This window comes from Zalophus californianus, chromosome 5 (genome assembly GCF_009762305.2).
Source record: "Zalophus californianus isolate mZalCal1 chromosome 5, mZalCal1.pri.v2, whole genome shotgun sequence".
Classification (NCBI taxonomy): Eukaryota; Metazoa; Chordata; class Mammalia; order Carnivora; family Otariidae; genus Zalophus; species Zalophus californianus.
This window is the reverse complement of record NC_045599.1, coordinates 15,421,876-15,441,606: the sequence shown is the minus strand read 5'-3', so window position 1 is coordinate 15,441,606 and position 19,731 is coordinate 15,421,876. Positions and strand designations below refer to the sequence as shown.

The following is a 19,731-nucleotide window of genomic DNA, read 5'->3' as shown; positions in this document are numbered from 1 at the left end:
TACTAATTTGGACTTTGGTTTCACAGTAGGCCTTAAAGGGATGAAGAATCACCTTCAACCTTTCATTGTCTTTCTTCAAGGCCTCTATTAACCTCACTGAAGAGCCATCTGATTCCATAATTCTTAGATTTACTACTTTTCCAGAATTTCTCAAATAGCCTCAGACTGTACTCACTAGTGCATTTTCTTAACCATACATCATGACTCAGCCTACTACTGATGACAGTTTTAACAATTACACCTGTACAGCACTCACATTATTACTTCCCCACCACCACTGAGAGATCCTCAGTGCAAATCAGCCAGTGGGGAGCCCAGTGCCAGAAACCATTTTCGTCCATTGTTTTGACCACTCACTTTTGGCCCTAGCAGTCATATGTGGAGTTTCCCAGGAAACAGACATCAAAATGAAGACTGTTCTCTGGGAATAATACCTACCAGAGAGTGAGAGAAGCAGGACCATATAGTGGGAGATTGGAACTGTGCTGAATTTGCCCCAGAAATCCCAGTCAATTCCAAAGGACCTCTGCTGAGAAAGATGCACCAGATTGCAGCCAACGGGTGGAACTTTGGAGCCATCCACCCCCACAGATTTGCCTGTAGAAAAGGGGTCTCACAAGACAACTCCCTCTTGCCCAAAGCATTTACTGGGGAGGGAGTCATCTGGTAGCCCTGCAGCTGAGAAGAAAGAGTGCCCCCCTCCTAAAAGGGGAATCTGTGTGGTGGACCACCGCACCGCCTGTGTAGACTAACACTCAAACATCACTCTCTTTTTGTGAAGCATTCTTTAACCAATGTAAATAATGTAAGAACACATAGTTCTGTGTGTGCTACTGTTTCTCATTCATTCATTTAGATGATAAATTATCATTTCTATACCTTTATCAGCTGCAAAAATTTTATTTTTTTAATTTTTTTAAAGATTTTATTTATTTATTTGAGAGAGAAAGAATGAGAGATAGAGAGCATGAGAGGGAAGAGGGTCAGAGGGAGAAGCAGACTCCCCGCTGAGCAGGGAGCCCGATGTGGGACTCGATCCTGGGGACTCCAGGATCATGACCTGAGCCGAAGGCAGTCGCTTAACCAACTGAGCCACCCAGGTGCCCTCAGCTGCAAAAATTTTAACCTTTTGAGTATATGAATCACACATCTAGCCAATGCTAAGTACTGATTAACACTGTTATGGATGATCATAGACAGCCTCTGGAGGAAATGTATCAGAATACCAAGTGAGCTAAATAATTTTGCAACATGACCTCTCATCAGTGTGGTATTGGTATGCAACAATATGGTTAAGGAAGAGGGCTGTGATGAGAATAATGAAGAACATAATGGAAAAACAACAGTCCTTTATTTCCATCGATTTATACATGTTTAAAGTAGGACTGCTTTTAATATTCAATTCCTCCAAGTGTTAGGTTAGTTTTACTTGTGCACATACCTAGATTTTGTTTTGATAAAGATAATTAGAAACACGCATTATTTGGGGGGAGCACTTCATGTTTCATAAAAGATTGTGAAAGTGATGAATTTCATATTCATATGAATGAATTCAATTCATCATGTATATGATGAATTCATATACTACCCAAAACAACCTATACATTCAAAGCAATCCCAATCAAAATAACACCAGCATTTTTCACAGAGCTAGAACAAACAATTCTAAAATTTGTATGCAATCAGAAAAGACCCTGAATAGCCAAACTAACGTTGAAAAAGAAAATCAAAGTGGAAGGCATCACAATACCAGACTTCAGGCTGTATTACAAAGCTGTAATCATCAAGACAGTATGGTACTAGCACAAAAATAGACACAAAGATAAGGGAATGGAACAGAGAGCCCAGAAATGGACCCACAACTTTAGGGTCAACTAATTTTTGACAAAGCAGGAAAGAATATCCAATGGAAAAAAGTCTCTTCAACAAACGGTGTTGGGAAAACTGGACACCACATGCAGAAGAATGAAACTGGACCACTCTTGTACATCATACACAAAAATACACTCAAAATGTATGAAAGACCTGAAGGTAAAACAGGAATCCATCAAAATCCTAGAGAAGAGAACAGGCAGCAACCTCTCTAACCTCAGCTGCAGAAACTTCTTACTAGACGTTTCTCTGGAGCAAGGGAAACAAAAGCAAAAATGAACTATTGGGACCTCATCAAGATAAAAAGCTTCTGCACAGTGAAGAAAATAATCAACAAAACTAAAGGAAACTGATGGAATGGGAGAAGATATTTGCAAATGACATATCTGATAAAGGGCTAGTATCCAGAACCTATAAAGAACTTACCAAACTCACAGCCAAAGAACAAATGATCCAGTCAAGAAATGCGCAGAAGACATGAATAGACACTTTTCCATAGAAGACATCCAGGTAGCTAACAGACACATAAAAAGGTGCTCAACATCACTCATCATCAGGGAAATACAAATCAAAACCACAATGAGATCCCACCTCACACCTGTCAGAATGGCTACAATTACCAATGCAGAAAAAATAAATAAATTAACAACTCGGGAAACAACAGATGTTGGCAAGGATGTGGAGAAAGGGAAACACTTTTACACTGTTGGTGGGAATGCAAACTGGCGCAGCCACTCTGGAAAATGGTATGGAGGCTCCTCAAAAAGTTAAAAATAGAACTACCACATAAACCAGCAATTGAACTACTAGGTATTTACCCAAAGGATACAAAAAGGTTGATTTGAAGGGGCACATGATTTGAAGGAGCAATGTTTATAGCAGCGCTGTCAACAAGAGCCAAATTATGGAAAGAGCCGAATGTCTACAAACTGCAACTGATGAATGGATAAAGAACTCAAGTTTTTTGGAGGGCATTTCAGTTAAGGACTTCGGTCTCTGGGACAGCCATACTCATATGAGTATCTGCATTCCTGGTCCATGCGACTCCATTGGAGGTCTCATGAGGGGTCTTGTGAGACACTTCCCAGGTGCCCACACAGAGACTTCCTTATCCTGACTCCTGGACGATGTCTTCTCCCACTCGGACGCAGTCACTGCAAGCTCTTCCCTGTCTATGTCCCCCTAGGCCAGTGGTCCATAAGGAGACAGAAGCCTTTTACTGGGGCTTCTGTATCGCATCTACCTGACCTTCAGCTGGTACCATCACACAGGGGAAAATGGAATATGGGGAGTTGGCACCACTTTCTGTCTCTTGCTTGGACTGTCATAGTAAGTGGTAAATGCTTGCTCCTTTCAGGGTTGTCCGAATGGGTCACCTTGACATCTGATTACCACACAGTTAAGTGTTTACCAAATTTCAGACCTTAACTCAGCGATCATGGAACTTGCTTTGTCAACATCAAAGACCCTTTTTCTCAGAGATGTTCACTGTCAAATGTGTGACTCTCCTCAGCCATGTCTAGATTTTAGCAAAGTACTTTTGACGATAGAAACATTTTCTGAGGCTAAAGGATAATCAAAGAGGGTGGAATTTCAGGCATTGTGAAAACTGTTTTAGGTTTTGGGAGCACACTTTGAAGACGGGGATTTTATTTGTAAGAGTACTGTGGTGACACTTCACATGAGATTTACTCTCTTGGCAAATTTTTGCATGCATAATACAGTATGGGTAGCTCTAGGAACAATGTTGTACAGTACGTCTCTAGAACTTATTCATCTTTTGTAATTGAAACATTCTACCTGTTGAACAGCAACTTTCCATTTCTCCCTACCCCCAGGCTCAGGCAACCACCATTCCACTCTGTGTTTCTATGAATTTGTCTATTTTAGATCCATCAGAAGTAAGTGGAATTATGCGGTATTTATCCTTCTGTGTCTGGGTTCACTTATAATATCCTCCTGGTTTGTCCATGTTGTTGTATATGGCAGGCTTCCCTTCCAATTTTAGGCTCAATAACATTCCAGTGTATGTATACACCACACCTTCTTTATCCACTCATCCACTGGTGAAGATTTAGGTTGTTTCTGTACTTTGGTTACTGTAAACTATGCTGCAATGAATATGGTAGTGCAAATACCTCTTTGAGATCTTAATTGTAATTCTTTTGGTTAAATACTCAGAAGGGCTAGAATTTGACCCATGTACCTGCAAGTGGGTAGAGACCTATTCTACCTACTGATAGGACCACCTCCAATTGCCTTTAGCAGTTATGCTCAGAAAGGAGGCTAGATATCTGCATATCTACACAGTCTTACCATATGTGTAGTCCTTTCTTTCCATCTTGCAGAGATAACTTGAGTTTGTAAATAACCCAAAGTAAAAGCCAAAGTTCTTACAATGGCCTTTGGGAATTTGCCCCATCTGTCTTTGTCCGTGGATATCTCTCCAATCTCCTCTCCTATACCTTCCATCCTGCTCCCATGTGAAACCACATGAAGACAGCTACATTCCACTCCAGGACTTTGCCTTTGCTTTCCCCCATCAAGAATGCTCTTCTCCAAATATCTATTGGCTTGCTCCCTCCCCTTTTCTGATACTATCTCCTGGCCACCCTATCCAAAATTTAAACTCCTCCCTCTTTGTTCGCTGCTGAGTCCCCTATACTTAAAATGATGTCTGGCACATGGAAGGTGTTCAATAAATATTTGTTGAATGAAGGAAATAAACAATCACACCTACAAATCAGGAAGTCCTGAATACATTTTAAAAGCTATTATGTATTGTCCTTGAAGCTCATCTGTTGCTTGGAGATAGACAAGGGCTCTATTTGTAGAGTCCTTATAATGGAGAGCAAATGCCTTAGCGCCTGAAGCTAAGGGAGCCGTTGAGAAGCGCAACCTCAGGAAGTAACTCACAACCCTGGATTGCTGTGTACGGCCGAGGAATCATCTTCAGATCATACCTGGCCTACATGCAACTCTCTTCCGACTTACTGCTAGAGCTGGGGAAAAAAAATCCCTCCCACTTGGGCAGTATAGTTGAGAGAGAGACATGGCACCGATCAGAAAGTACAAAGAACAAAGGGAAGGAGCAAGAACATACAGAACACAGAAGACATTCCTCCTAATGAGAAGCTGCAGGCAGCCCTGAGAAGGGAGCAAGCCTCTTAAAACTCTGGCACTCCACGGATTCATGGAAATGATTAATAAGAACAATTATTTCAAGTCTGAACCCTCAGGAGCTGCAAAGACTCCAAGAATGGTGTGGAGCTAGTGGGAAACCGATTCTTGAGGAAGTAACTGTTGAAGTGCAGGTAGTTAGTTAACTTTTTTTTTTTTTTTAGTTAACTTTTACTGGGGCCTTGGCAAACTATTAGGCATGACTGTGTTTATCCCTCACAACTTCCCGTAGTTGTGTACTATTTTAGACAAAAGGAAGATGAAAGTGTAGATAATCTGCTCAAAATCACAATCTAGGAAGTAGTGAGTTCAGAATTTGAACACAGAATCCTCTGATGTAGCACAGTGAAAAGAGGTACCAGATGGGTGAACAGACACACCCAGGATCTGAGCTAGTCTTGCCAGGCTAAGCATTTCTAACATCTCCTAGCGAGGAAAAGTTATCAGGAAATACCACAATCACAATGTGTGTGTAGGCGTGCGTGCATGCGTGCGCACGTGTGTACATGTAGTATGTAGCGCGTATGTGTATGTTCTTCTTCAGTACATCCCCAAGATGGGGTTTAACTATCTATGATTAATAATTCTATTGCACCTATGAGGTCCTGAGTAAAACGTGATATGTAGTATTTCTAGAAAATTTTCCAGATTTCCTAGAGATTTTTTTTAGCAATGTTGATTTTTCTGGTGCAGTGTCTTTACTCTGAGCACAAGACTAAAAATACTAATTTGTAACTATCAGCTATGGGATACTTACCAGGTACCATGTACTATGACAAGTGCTGTACATAAGTCATTCCAATAAATGTGCATAGTTATTACCCCCATATTACATGAGGAAATGCTGAGACTCAGAGAGATAGTATAAACTATGCAAAATCACAAAGATTAAAAATTAGTTCGCATTGACTTCCGAGCCCCAACCATTCAGCAAAACATCACGCCACATAAAGGAAATAAACTGTGTGAAGAACAATAAACTAGTATACTCACTTTATAACATGTTGAATGAAGATGGTTTCAAGCAATCTTACTAGTGGTTATTAAAGCACTCATATGCCTGCATACCTTTTTATTTTATGACTTCAGTGCTCCTGCTAATGACCACTCACCATAATTTTCCTTGTCTGGTCCACTGATCACATCCTCCATTCCCGATTACTGAGAAATTCCAAGATCATTGATCCATAGGTTAGGGTCAAACTCTCTCTTAGGAGGGCAGAGGAATGAGACTGTGGCTCTGAGTAAGTACAGGTGGGATAGGACACTGAGTATTAGCAGGTGGAGTCAGAATCCAGGAAGTTCAAGCAGGCAGAGATAGCTCAAGAGGGAGGATACTGCTTGCGGATACACAGTAAGCGGAAGATTTCCAAATACTGTAACAAATCCATTGGCTATGAATAGAAGACATCCAAGAAGATTGTATCATATCATTTTCATTATGCTAAGTAGGAACAAATTGGTCCCTTAAACACCAAATCCATGTTTCTTATGAGAGAGTTAATTCTGAGTCTGCTTTTTTTTTTTAAGATTTTATTTATTTATTTTATATATAGAGAGAGAGAGAGCACAAGAGGGGGCAGGAACAGAGAGGAAGAGTGAGGAAAGGGGAAAGAATCTCAAGCAGACTCTGTGCTGAGCGCGGAGCCTGACAAGGGGCTCGATCTCACTACCCTGAGATCACCACCTCAGTGGAAACCAAAAATCGGATGCTTAACCAACTGAGCCATGCAGGTGCCCTGAGTCTGCTTTTGAGATATGCTTTATCACTGGTCAGTATTTTAAGCTCCATACTCCTATTTTATTATGATAACATGGCCAATACTTTTCAGAGCAAACTCTCTGTATCATAATGTAACCCATACACAACTAAGGATTCAGTTTATAAAAGAGGATCCTAAAATGGATTCAAGGTTGCAAAAGGAATTTTGACACAATTTTGATATTTCCATACACTCATTTACCCTATTTGCTTCTGATTTATACTCATTTGCATTACCAGCATGTATTAAATATACACTGTTACTTTTCTTAAGAGAACATTTAAAAGGTGAGAAAGTCTCATTTTACAAAACACTTGTATTACTTTAAGAGAAAGTTTAACAAAAAAAGGAAATCAAATGATGAAATGAAAAACTTTCAACAATATTACTGAGAAAAAGGGTGTCACATCAGTAAATGAATTCATGTTTGAAAATAGGTATAAAACGTAAGGCAATCATGAATCCATCCTGAAACATTGGGAAGTACTGCCTAAGACCTCAAAATATTGTAAAAAGGACAAATATGAAAGCTCAAGTTTATCTTATGGGATCAACTGGGAAATCACATATTATTATGTCAAAGGAGATATTTTCACTTCCAAGATAACGTTCACTTATAACAAGATATTCCAACAAATATGAGCTGAATCAGATAAACAGGAAGTAGAAAGTTACTTCAGGCTGGAAGATACTGAAAGACAGGATCAGTTTTTAACTTAAACTTAATGGAATAGCTGGGGCCAAGCTGGCTATGGTTATGAGTAGGGTGTTCATATATCATCCAAACTAGGATACTCTTGTAGATTAAAGGGGTACTTTGCCAGGGTAAGAGCTGTAAACTAGGAGGATTATCCCAGGCAACTTGGAAGTTAATGTCATCTTATTTATTTTGGTATGACATGAAGTCTATTAGAAGAACCTCAACTTTACCTTCACTTACTTCTAAATTTACTTGTTTTTTTTAATTTATTTTTTAAAAACATTTTATTTATTTGAGAGAGAGAGTGAGTGAGAGAGCGAGCATGAGCAAGGGAGGAGTAGAGGGAGAGGGAGAAGCAGACTTCTCACTGAGCAGGGAGCCCTGATACTGGGACTCCGGGATCATGACCTGAGCGGAAGGCAGATGCTTAACTGACTGAGCCACCGAGGCGCCCCTAAATTTACTTACTTTTTAAAATGATAGTAAGTATTGATCTATGGCTTGTAAGGTAAAGAACCCTGAATAGGATAATGCATTAAGAATTTAATATATGTGTATGCAAATTTTTAGTGTACTGTACTCTAAAGGCAGAACACAGAAGGTATGCATCTGAACACTGAGTGCTTTGAATAAAAGAGGAGAAAAGGAATGCAAATTGTATTACATACAACCAGTATTTGTTAACTGCAACACTTGGCACTGAAAATGTGTCATTTTCAAATGGTGAAACAGTCACAATTGTATAAGGAAATGTGTTAACCACGCTATGATTAATCATTACTTCCCGTATTACTTTGCCTAGAAAAATATTTCATAGAAAAAGAAGGCAGGCGCCTGGGTGGCTCAGTCAGTTAAGCAGCCAACTCTTGTTTTTGGCTCAGGTCATGATTTCAAGGTCCTGAGATTGAGCCCCACCTTGGGGTCTACGCTCAGTGCAAGCCAGCTTGAGATTCTCTCTCCCCCTCTGCTCCGTCCCCTGTTGTGCTCGCTCTCTCTCAAAAAATAAATTAATAAATTTAAAAAAAGGAAAAAAAAGAAGGCAAGTTTTTCCCATCAATAATAATAAAATGAAAAAAAAAAAAAAGCAGTGTTAACCATGGGTAAACATGTTTGTTCCAAGTGCACGAGGAGGAGAGAGTTGCATACACTCTTGGAAAGCATGGGAACTGATGCAATCACCCTGGAAAACACTCTGGAAAACTATTTGACATTATCTACTAAAGCTGAATATATACTTATGTTTTGGCTCCTAAGTTTCTATCCTCACAGAAATGTGTACATACATTCATCAAAAGATACACAAAATGGTAAGGGCAGCATTATTCTTAACAATCTCAAACTAGAAACTACTTAAATGTCCATCGATAGGAGACTAGAGAATGATTTTGATGCAGTCATACAATGAAATACTATTCATCAATAAGAATGAAAAATCTGCAACCATTCTCAACAATGTGGATCAATCTCACAAACGGAATGCTTAGTGGAAGAATCTAGACAATAGGAAGGCATATTGTAGGATTCTTCTTAGGCAAAATTCAAAACCAGGCTAACCCAATGCACAGCATTGAGTCAGGATGACTATTAGCCTTAGGGTGCTAGCATTGACTACAAGGGGCACAAGGGAGGGCCCAGAGGCTCGTGAGGTTTTGTTCCTTGATCTGGACGCTCATTACATGGGTGTGTATACGATGTGAAAAGTTAAATCAAACTGCAACACATTATGTGTGTGCTTTCCTTATAAAAATAATTCTTCAGTCAATGTTTCTGAAAAGAGTCAAGCTTCAGTCCGGCACTAGCGGAAATGATAATAAATTTTAAATCAACAAGTTCTGAACTAATTGTTTTAAAGCATACAGAAACATTAATTCCCTTCTAATCTTTGAGAAAAGTTGCACTACACAAAATATGTTCCAAGGTTTTACAAAATGTTTTGATGGGATTTTTTCCAATTCTAAATTTCCTTTCAAAAGAAAATCTACTCAAGTTTGCAAAACTTGGGATTATAAGAAAAAAATGGAGAGTATGACCCAATTTCCTGAGTTTCATGTATCTGTAAACACATAATATGTGCATTATGTATAATACATGTATATGGGTAATATCTGCATATAACACATATAATACATATACATATAACATATATATGAATTTATAGTATTAGTGATTTTTTTCCCTATGTTTCTCTCTTTTAACAATTACATGCAATGCATTTCTTAAAAGTTTTTTCCTTAAAATTTAAAAATATAATTGTTCCAGTTTTAAGGACTGTTTTCTAGAATGCAAAAATAAGAATGTGGACCGTGTGAATGCTTTCTAATGAGAAAGGAAAATTGTCAGCGGCATTACCTTTCACTGATAACTTATAAAAAGTAAAGAATGTAAAATACAGTTTGTATTTCTGGACTAAATTTACTAGGTAGGCTGTACTCAGTCATTCATAATATATATAGAAATGCTTACAAAGGTATTATATTGAAAAGGTTCTAGATTTGAAATAATTCTTCTTTTGCTTATAAATGTGTAAAGAACTTTTGACTCTAAACTCTCATCATTTCAATGTTTGCTATGAATGCAAATGTAACAAATAAAAAACTATTATAGCAGACTATGTTTTAATTGATAAACCAGTCTTATCATGATCTTTTATATTTTACTGTTATTTGCCTTTTTTACATGTCTTAATATTGTTCAATTTTATTTAGGTTGCAGTACATGGTTAATGCAATGTAGAAGTAAAACATAATTAGTATCTGATTCAACTTCCTATCATTGCACTTAGAGCAAACATATACCACTAACAAGCTAGCTAGACATTGAATAATTACTTAGTTGGTGTTACAAACACTTTACATGGTGTGTTATTTAGACATTCAAGAGAACTTCATTAATATTTGTAGAAACTGGGATTTGGGGGTAGGCAAGACATTCATTAAAATGTTTCCAAATTTAAATAATGGAATACTCATATTACACCTGAAAATTCATTATACAATATATTTTTTAAATGGGATTATAGTGAAGAAAAAGATACGGCTTTAATATGTTATATAAAAGAAGACACTAATGCTGAAAAGGTATTTGCTGTTATTTCTTGACAGTGAATGTGCATACGTGAACTGCTTTAAAATGACAAAAATAAATAAATATAGAAATAATTTGGGAGGTAATCCTCAACTATAAAATTTTAATGCCCTACAGTATTTTGTGAAGACTCTTCTACTTCTTGAGGGCTGGGGCAAGGATGTACAAGAAACTTTTAGGTAAAAATGTTTCCATTTGTCAGATATAGAGGCCTGTTTATCTACAAAAACATACCCTGTTGTTGAAAACCAATTTCTGGGCTCTGGAGCCAAAATAAAACAGCAAGACAGAGTTTGCAGATAAAGAGGAACGATAGTTTTATCGCTTTGCCAGGCGAAGGAAGCTGCAGCAGGCCAATGCCCTCAAAACTGTAGACCCAAGGCGCCAGGGTGGCTTAGTCAGTTGATCTTCCAACTCTTGATTTCAGCTCAGGTCGTGATCACAGGGTCATGGGATCTAGCCCCGTGTGGGGCTCTGTGCTCAGGGTGGAGTCTGCTTCAGATTCTCTCTGCCTCTCCCTCTGCTCCTTCCCTCATTCACTCTCTCTCTCTCTGTATCCCTCTCTAAAATAAATAAATAAATAAAATATTAAAAACAAAACAAAAAACCTGCAGACCCACAGGGGCAAAAGGCTGAGGGGTTTTAGAGGAAAATACAGGATCTGGGCAGTTTATTAGCACCATGCTCTAACCAACTTGAGCTAACCGGCCAACTGCCTGGATCTGGGCAGTTTAGATAGGAATCTGGTATGAGCTGCCAGTTGTGTTCATCACGTCTTCAAGGTGGCGTCTGACTAGCCCAGTCACTGGCCGTCCGAGTCTCATGACTGAGTACACACTGAAGTCAGCACAATGTCCACATCAATTCTGAGTTCCCTGAACAAAGGATTCTACAGAAAAACAAGGCAAGGGGAGGGGGAGGCTTCAAGAACGAGGAAGAGAAAAATCTGTTCCATTTAAAGCCAAACCTTGCTAAAGCACGAGTGTGTCCATCTGAATTTCCATCCATCTTTATGTTTCTATAGTGATTTCAATATCCTACAAATACGTTCACTGCCTAAAATGATAGTAATGATGGATGCCAGAAAAGCTAAGCACAATTTCATGGGCAGAATATTACAGATCAGAATACAGAGAATAAAGAGAAATTGAACCAAGGGTTATTCAGAAAGACAGGAGAAAATGAAACCTGAGATTTACTCGTCCAAACTCTGAGGATCAGGTCTGATAACCTCAGAAGAATTCAAGGGTAAAATGGAACGAAACCCACCCTTCCACACCCTTCCCCAAGAGAACAACAGCAGGACTAGCTTCCCCTGGGAGTCCTCAAGGGGCAGCTCCCTTCTCTGCCCTTAAGTCCCAAACAACCTCTTGGCCTCACTTCCTTTCTTATCCATGAAGAACTTCCTTCCAACCAAGAACGAAGAGATTACTGAAGCCATGCCTTGCCTCCTCTCAACTCCTTTATTTTGATTTCAGTGTTAAGATACAAAGAACGGAACAAGCCATTTGCTTTCATGTTTTGTTTCTTTTCCTCAGTAATTTTGAGACAAAAATCATTAAAATGGGAATGATTAGGGATTTTAAGAATTTTCAAATCCATTTTTTAAAAGACAATTATTTTAATGGCTATGTAAATTATCTTAGTAACCTCTACCTAGAAAAGTCAATATTCTAGAGACCACATTGGAAAATAGCAGGTCCACACTCACGGGCTTTGATATTAACAAAGTTAAAGTCTGGGTGTTGCACCTGTTACAAGTCTACACATACAGATAGCAATTGGGACTGGCAACAGAGAATTTCTTCCCTGGCTATTTCCACTTGAATTGTTTCATGAGAAAACGTTCTGCTTAGAGTATTGAGATTAAAGTGGATATGCTACACATTTTTTTTTCCACATCATACTAGTAATGTGCCGAGGTCATAACAAGGTTTCAGGAAGACACAAGTCACACAATGGCGTGAACACCCTATCATCACACTCAGGAACAACAAAATGATCAGTGATATGCTAAATATTGAGTCTCTAGATTTTCTAAATTTGACACCTGCACAATCACTAGAAAGCTGAATTCCAAGCCTCTGCAGAGCTGGTTTTACCCAGCTCTTCCCGAAGGCTTAAGTGGGCCTTAGGTCTTTACCCAGGTCTGCAGTAGCACTTGGGCAGAGGCAGACTGACCATGAACTTGACGAAGTTCAACCTGCAGGGCCCCTCACTTGCACAGGCCTCTTCTGGGAGGGCCCCGAATCCTGGCTTCATAAAGTGGATAATTTTGGTAAAATTTGCAAATATAAGATATTTTACTCTACACCCTGTTAGGAACACTGTCTGGGACCATCTGCTTTCTCCTCTGACATGCTTCCCTTCTTGTTGTCTGATGGTTATTCGTATGGCTCCAAGAATGTTAGGTATCTCAGAGGAATTTGTGTTGGCCATACATTTATTTTGGATTTACATTATGTGATGGCAGTGACGTTAGTGGAAAATTAGGCTATTCTTAGTCATCCAGGCTCAGACTGTGCCAGCTCCCCTGGGGTCCTGCTACAAAGCTGCAGGGCCTGAGGTCATAATGTGACCAGCATTGGAAGAACAAGAGTCAGGAAAGAAACAAGGTTGGAAGTGTATAGAGGCATATAGCTAGTTTTTCAAATACACTTCCAATTACCATAGAGGTAAAACTGTTAAGAGGATTCTGCTCTCATCAGTGCTAAGTGAAGAGAGAACTTTCTGCCTGTCAACAACAGACTGAACAATGCAGTATAAGCAATTTAAAGAACCACCATACTTTCTTTTTTTCTACTTTTTCTGGAAATAGAGGGAAACAGATTTATCAGGATTCCTGACTTGGTAGGACATAAACCTGTACCATTCCTATATACAGTGAGTCTGTGTGTGAAGTGCGTATTTTATACATCCAAATGTTTCCGATTTTATCTTTGTGTATCTGACACCTTTTCTATTGCTGAAATAGCAGGCAGATCATACCCAAAGTAGCAAATCCTGAAGAGGAAAAGAGAAATTTCTTAGATTTTTTTCAATAATCCGATAAAAGAAGAGGCACACATCGTGCAATTACACTGGGAATATATTAAAGTTTCTGCTCTTTTGGTTTAACAAATTTACTGACATTATCAAAAATAATAAAACTCATATGCCACCATAACCAAAATATCAAAGCATACTGGCTGATGTATGTTGTCAGTCAAAGGATTTTTTTAAAATTAGTTCTCCCAAGGGGCGCCTGGGTGGCTCAGTCGGTTAAGCGTCTGCCTTCGGCTCAGGTCATGATCCCAAGGTCCTGGGATCACGTCCCGCATCGGGCTCCCTGCTCCATAGGAAGCCTGCTTCTCCCTCTCCCACTCCCTGTTTGTGTTCTCTCTCTCGCTGTGTCTCTGTCTGTCAAATAAGTAAGTAAAATCTTAAAAATAAATAAAATAAAATTAGTTTTCCCTAGAAAATGTGAAATATAAATTCTCTGAAAATCTTATAGTTCATACACGGAAGAAATGGAGAGATTTCCCCAAATGTGGCAATAATTGTAAAAATTTATGTAATGTTATAGACAACTTATAAAGCTCAAATAAACTTCTTAAAACTATCTGTAATAATAAATTCTAATCAACCACGCTATTTCCTCTATAATAAAATTGTTGCCTCAAAAGAGGTTTTATTCCTAGAGTATCCAGCCAACAAATGCAGAAAAAAAATTATCTTTTTAAAGATTTTATTTATTTATTTGAGGGAGAAAGAGAGAGACAGTGAGCGAGAGAGCAAAACCCAGGGGGAAGGGCAGAGAGAGGGAGCAACAGACTCTCCGTGAGCAGGGAGCCTGATGTGGGGCTTGATCCCAGGACTTTGGAGATCATGACCTGAGCCGAAGCCAGAGGCTCAACTGACTAAGCCACGCAGGAATCCCCGGAAAAAAACAAAATTATTGAGTTACGGCAGGCTGTTAATTGTTTCTTAACTTTTAATAGTATTAATCTCTTGTGATTTACTTCACGCTAAAGAAATATTATCTTTTCTTCCTAATTTTGTATTTGTAATTTTCCATCCTGTTTCTTAAATGGGAGTCACTAAGATAATGTTAAGTTTCTGGCCTCATAAAACCTGGATCAGTTGTGTGTTTCAATGTGTTTTTCTGCCACTGTAGAAAATGACCACATAATTTATTTTCCAAACAAGGACACTTTTGAGAGTGTTTTATATAAATAATTTTTATATAAATAAATAAATATTTATATAAATAATTACAGATTTTAAACTGGAAAAGCCCCTAACAAACCAGAAGTAGGTCATCCTACTTAAATAAAGACAGGATAAATTTCTGATGGATGGCACAGAGAGGGAAACATTGGTCTCTTCTGGGAAACTGGTATGATTCTTTGTTATTTATTTATTACAGCTATATCTTGTTATGTTTTTTTTTCTTTCTTTGATTTCCAGGAAACTTAGAGGGAAACTTTGTGCTCAATAACTGTAGATTTCCTTAGTTTAGGATTTTCTGGATGATACCTTAGCCTAATTTATTCCTCGTGCCTTACAATATAATTCTCTCCTTCCCTTTCCTAGCTTTTATTAAATAGTTACACACCTTTAAAAAATATTTTCTATTAAATACTGCCTCAAAGTATTTTTGGAAGTTAGTATTATATAAAGAAAATAGTTAATAATGACAAGGCTTTAGAATCGTTTAGAATTGTAGCAATAGCTACCATTTATTAAAGAGTGATTCTGGTCCAGTTCTTTTATGTAAATTAATTTTCTTTTGTTTTTTCCTTTGTGCCAATAATTTCTAGGTCTCATTAAATTCTACTATCAATCATTCATCAAATACGGCATACATTTCGATAAGGACCACTTTCTCAGAACATGAATTGTCAGCTTCATAATTATGAATCAGATTCTTTCTACTGTTGAATGGGGGGAATTTTCCATACATAAACACACACACACACACACACACACACACACACACACCTATACATATATACATAGATTCTGTTTTACATATGCATATATACTCTCATATATGTACACTGTTGTATGTGTATGTGTGTGGCCTTGTTAAGTGTTTCCTCCCTGAAGACACACCATGCAGTCCTGACAAAGCGATGCTGCTGTGGCAATTGAATTCAATTATCTGCTTGACATCTTGACTTTGATAAAGTCAGTGTAACTTTCACTGCTGAATAAAAAGACTGCATTCAGTCCTGGCCATTCTGTGAGGCTCCCATTAAGTCAATGGAACCCTGTAGCCATGAAGAACAGTGGGGAGTCTCAGCAGCACGGCCAGCTGAGCAGCTCTGAATGATTTCCCCAACTAGGCAGGTACCTACCTACTCCTTAGTAACCGAAGCTGCTATCTTCAGTGAAACCTATCAACTTCTTTGATAGTGCCCGTTATGTTTTCCAGATGGTGATCTTAATAGGGACTTAGAAATGATCTCAGTGAGGCAAGCCAAGCCACCAAGGACACCTGTGAACACTGTATTTCCAGCTTCGCATCTGGGGGAAACCTGTAGTCTGTGAAGACCACGTGGGTATGGGCACATGTGCTGTGTGCTGGGGTGGAGTGGAGGAGGAAGCAGGTGCTGTTTCAGAATGTCAATCACACTGTCCAGTCCCTTCGTCTCTGGGAATAACGAGAACGCTGAGATTCAAGTGCATTCTGATAACCTTGATAGAGCATGTAATGACGAGGCAGAAGATACGGTGACAGAGAAAACAGACTCTCAGTTGATGGGACTCTTCCAGCAGGTGCACAGCAGGCCTGCTTTTGCTTCTCTTCACATCAGATCAAGATTACACACTGATGGACATTTCTTGAGACCAGTTGACTTGTTTTCTCTCACTATTCCTATTCAAGGTAAGAAAAAACAACCCAAAGATAAGAGGACTGAAATGAATGGGAAGGAAACACTGAGAAAGCATTAATATTCCTGTCCCTCTTTTAGCCTATTTAGTCCATTAACCATGATTAAAACAGAGCTTCTGTGAATACTTTCCTATTCGTCATTTTAAAAGTTATTTTTCCAGGATTTAATTTTAAGACAGTGAATGAACGTCAGGATAGCAAACAAAATTTCTTTGCCAAAAAAAAAAAAAAAAGGCAAAAAACCCCCAAATAGTTAAAACAAAACACAGCAAAAATATACTGGTAAAAATATACTGGTACAATCAAGGAAAATGATTGAAGGGCAGGAAAATAACCGAAGTTTCAAAATATTGATATGCCTTAGCTTGGGACAGTCCAAGCAGCTCCAAATCTTGCTCAGTTTGCACTGGGAAGAGGGATGGGATTAGATCAGACAACAATGTTCCAAAAAGCATCAATAATAATTCCTCTCAGGAGAATCACATAAAGAGAAGCATGAGCTAGGGATTCTGGAAGAGGAGGTGGACACTTGCACAAAAGTAGAAGACCCTGCCTGTCTTCTTCTGAGCCCCTCTAAAGGACACTGAAAACTCCTGGATCTCACCATTGTGGTGATTCCCTAAGGGGCATCAAACTGTCAAGGGAAAGGGAAACACTCTCAGAAACATTCAGAGCTTATTATTTCCAAGAACACGCTGAAATTTAATCAAACAGAAGATGAAAGATGAAATATAGAAGGAAGAATCTGAGACTGAATGGGAGGCAGCCTTTGCTCAATGGAGATCCTCAGCTTTAATTTCCCAACATCCCCCCCAACCCACCCCCTGCCTCACAACCAGATTTTCAATACAAATGCTAAAACACCTATCATATGTGTATTTCCCTCTTCTTTTATGAGAAAGTGGAAATGACTGCAAAGATGAGAGAACATTTGAACTGGTCATAGAGCATGGCTAAGCTTCTCCAAATCGAGTTAGAAGAGTTATCCGAAGTCAGGGTTCATTCTGATGCTGGACCGGGATGCCTTCTAGACAAGGGGAAGGAAGAAAGGTTCAGGATAGTTAACAAAGCTTGAATGCCAATGAACCCTCTGGTTTTGCAGCGTCCTTCACCCTCCGTGCACACGCTGCAGAAAGTCTGTCCCCAGGATGGATCTCAGAGAGAAGACAGATTTCAGATGAGGAAGAAATCAAGTAGAACTCACTGTAATGTTTCAGGGCAAATAGAGGGTCTAGAAAGAGCTGCCAAGTTATCAAATCATACAAGAACGAGATAAAAAAAAAGTGGCATTTAGACAAAGTTACTGCAGCAAAAAGAGAAAATGAATAAAAGGAACACAGCATGTAATGAACAGAGGATGGCTTTATGCTGAAAGAAAACATAATCAAGAACTTAGAAAAACCCAAAAACCTTACCAGTCCACAGCATTCCCTGCTAAGACACCAGTTCTGAAAAGACTGGGTTTGTAACTTTAGAGAGATCACTGAAATGCTCTTTGAAACCAGAATTGTTTTTGAGACAAACAACAACAACAAATCTGTATTAAAGGATAAAATACTACTGACAGATGTATAGTAAAAATTAACAAGTTTGCTAGATAATTTCTAACATTTAAGCTGTTATTCATTCTTAGGCCAGAAATAACAGCTTGTTTCTCATGTTACCTTTGACCTAAGAAGGCCATGATTAAGGAAACATTATAGCTATCTATAACTTTCAAGTTAAAAACATCAGTTTCAAAGATTGACAAAGTTATGGGGCACGGGAGTTGTGTGGTCGGTTGGGCAAAGGACTCTTGGTTTTGGCTCAGGTCATGATCACAGGTTTGTGGGACTGAGCCCCATGTCAGGCTCCATGCTCAGTGGGGAGTCGGCTTCCTACTCTCTCTGCCCCTCCCTCCTGCTCTCTGTCTCTCTAAAATAAATAAATAAATATTTTTAAAAAAAGATGGACACAATTATTTTTCTCACATTGTCTTTCTCAAGAAAATGAGATTTAAGAATAGAATGAGTTTATAAATGTTGCTTTTGTAGATGTGCAACTGACATATATATAATATATATGCTTTCCATTAATTTCTGCTCATTCTTCACCTTTTCTGATACAGTAGTAACACACAGTCATAGGAGTGGGAGGAAGTCAGGTCACAGAGTCCAGATCAGAATTGTCATTAACTGACTGCCATCTTGAGAAAAGCAATTGGGCTTTCACTTTCCTCTCTTATAAAAATACAGACGTTTGGCCTATAAGCTCTCTTTAAAGAAAAGAAGAAAAATTCCTTACTTCTTGTTTTCTAACTCTTGGATCTTCTGGAAAAAAAAAAGGTCAATGGTCCAAAATTGCCTAGGGAACATTTCCATTAGCGGGAACTGCACGAGACCTGGCATGCAGTTCAGACTGGATTTAATCCCAATCCTGCCACTTATACACGTTATGAATCAGGAATGCTGGCAACTCTCTAAGCCTCTCTTTCCTCCTGGGCAAAATTAGGCAGGCCAATAAGGAATTTTTTCTTTTTCTTCTCTTCCTCTCCTTCCTTCTCCCCCCTCTCTCTCTTCCTCCCCCCACTCTTCATTCTTTTAAGCTCTAACAGACTTTTTTTTTTTTTTTAGGAACTCACAAACTTATAAAACTTCTTCCCCTGAAAATGCACACAAGCACAAGGTTCTGCACATCCTGTCAGTGGGTCTCTTCAGGGAGAAGTCCATCAACCCCATATTAGGAATTCCACGGCGTGGATTACCAGTTAGGTCACTGCTGGTACTAACGTGGTGGATACGCACTTCCCTACTCTAAAGCAACTGGTGCGATTTCCTTTTGTGACGTCAGCAGATCCTCTCAAAACATTAATAATTGAACTCTGTCTATGTTTATTTCCTTGCATATGAATTTTACTGGAGAGTTGGTTAGATGGTTACCATATTCACAAGGATCCATTTATTTAAAGATTTCGGGATATGCAAGGAGAGACAGTAGAATGCAATAAAATCCTTGGCTTATGAATCTATAGACCTGAGTTCTACTCTTTGATCTCAAATGTTCTCCGTCACTTTGAGTAAGTCACTTTGCAGCTCCTTTCATAATAATGATGGGGAAATTTGTCTCCATGAATTCTAAAGTGATTTCCTACTCTATATTTTTATTATGAGTGAATAGAGGACCCATAAAGACTGCTGTTTTTATTTATGTGGATATGATACCATTTGGAGTTTTATCCAGTGGTTTACAGTGAGCCCAATTTGTGCCTATTC

The 19,731-nt window shown here is 38.7% G+C and overlaps 1 non-coding gene across 1 annotated transcript; it reads right to left on the bottom strand.

Annotated features, from left to right (window-relative positions):
• Positions 1–12,498: 12,498 nt before the first annotated feature.
• Positions 12,499–12,602, bottom strand: LOC113930086. The gene has a single exon (XR_003522454.1). It is a non-coding gene; the product is annotated as a small nucleolar RNA U13 (small nucleolar RNA).
• Positions 12,603–19,731: the final 7,129 nt, after the last annotated feature.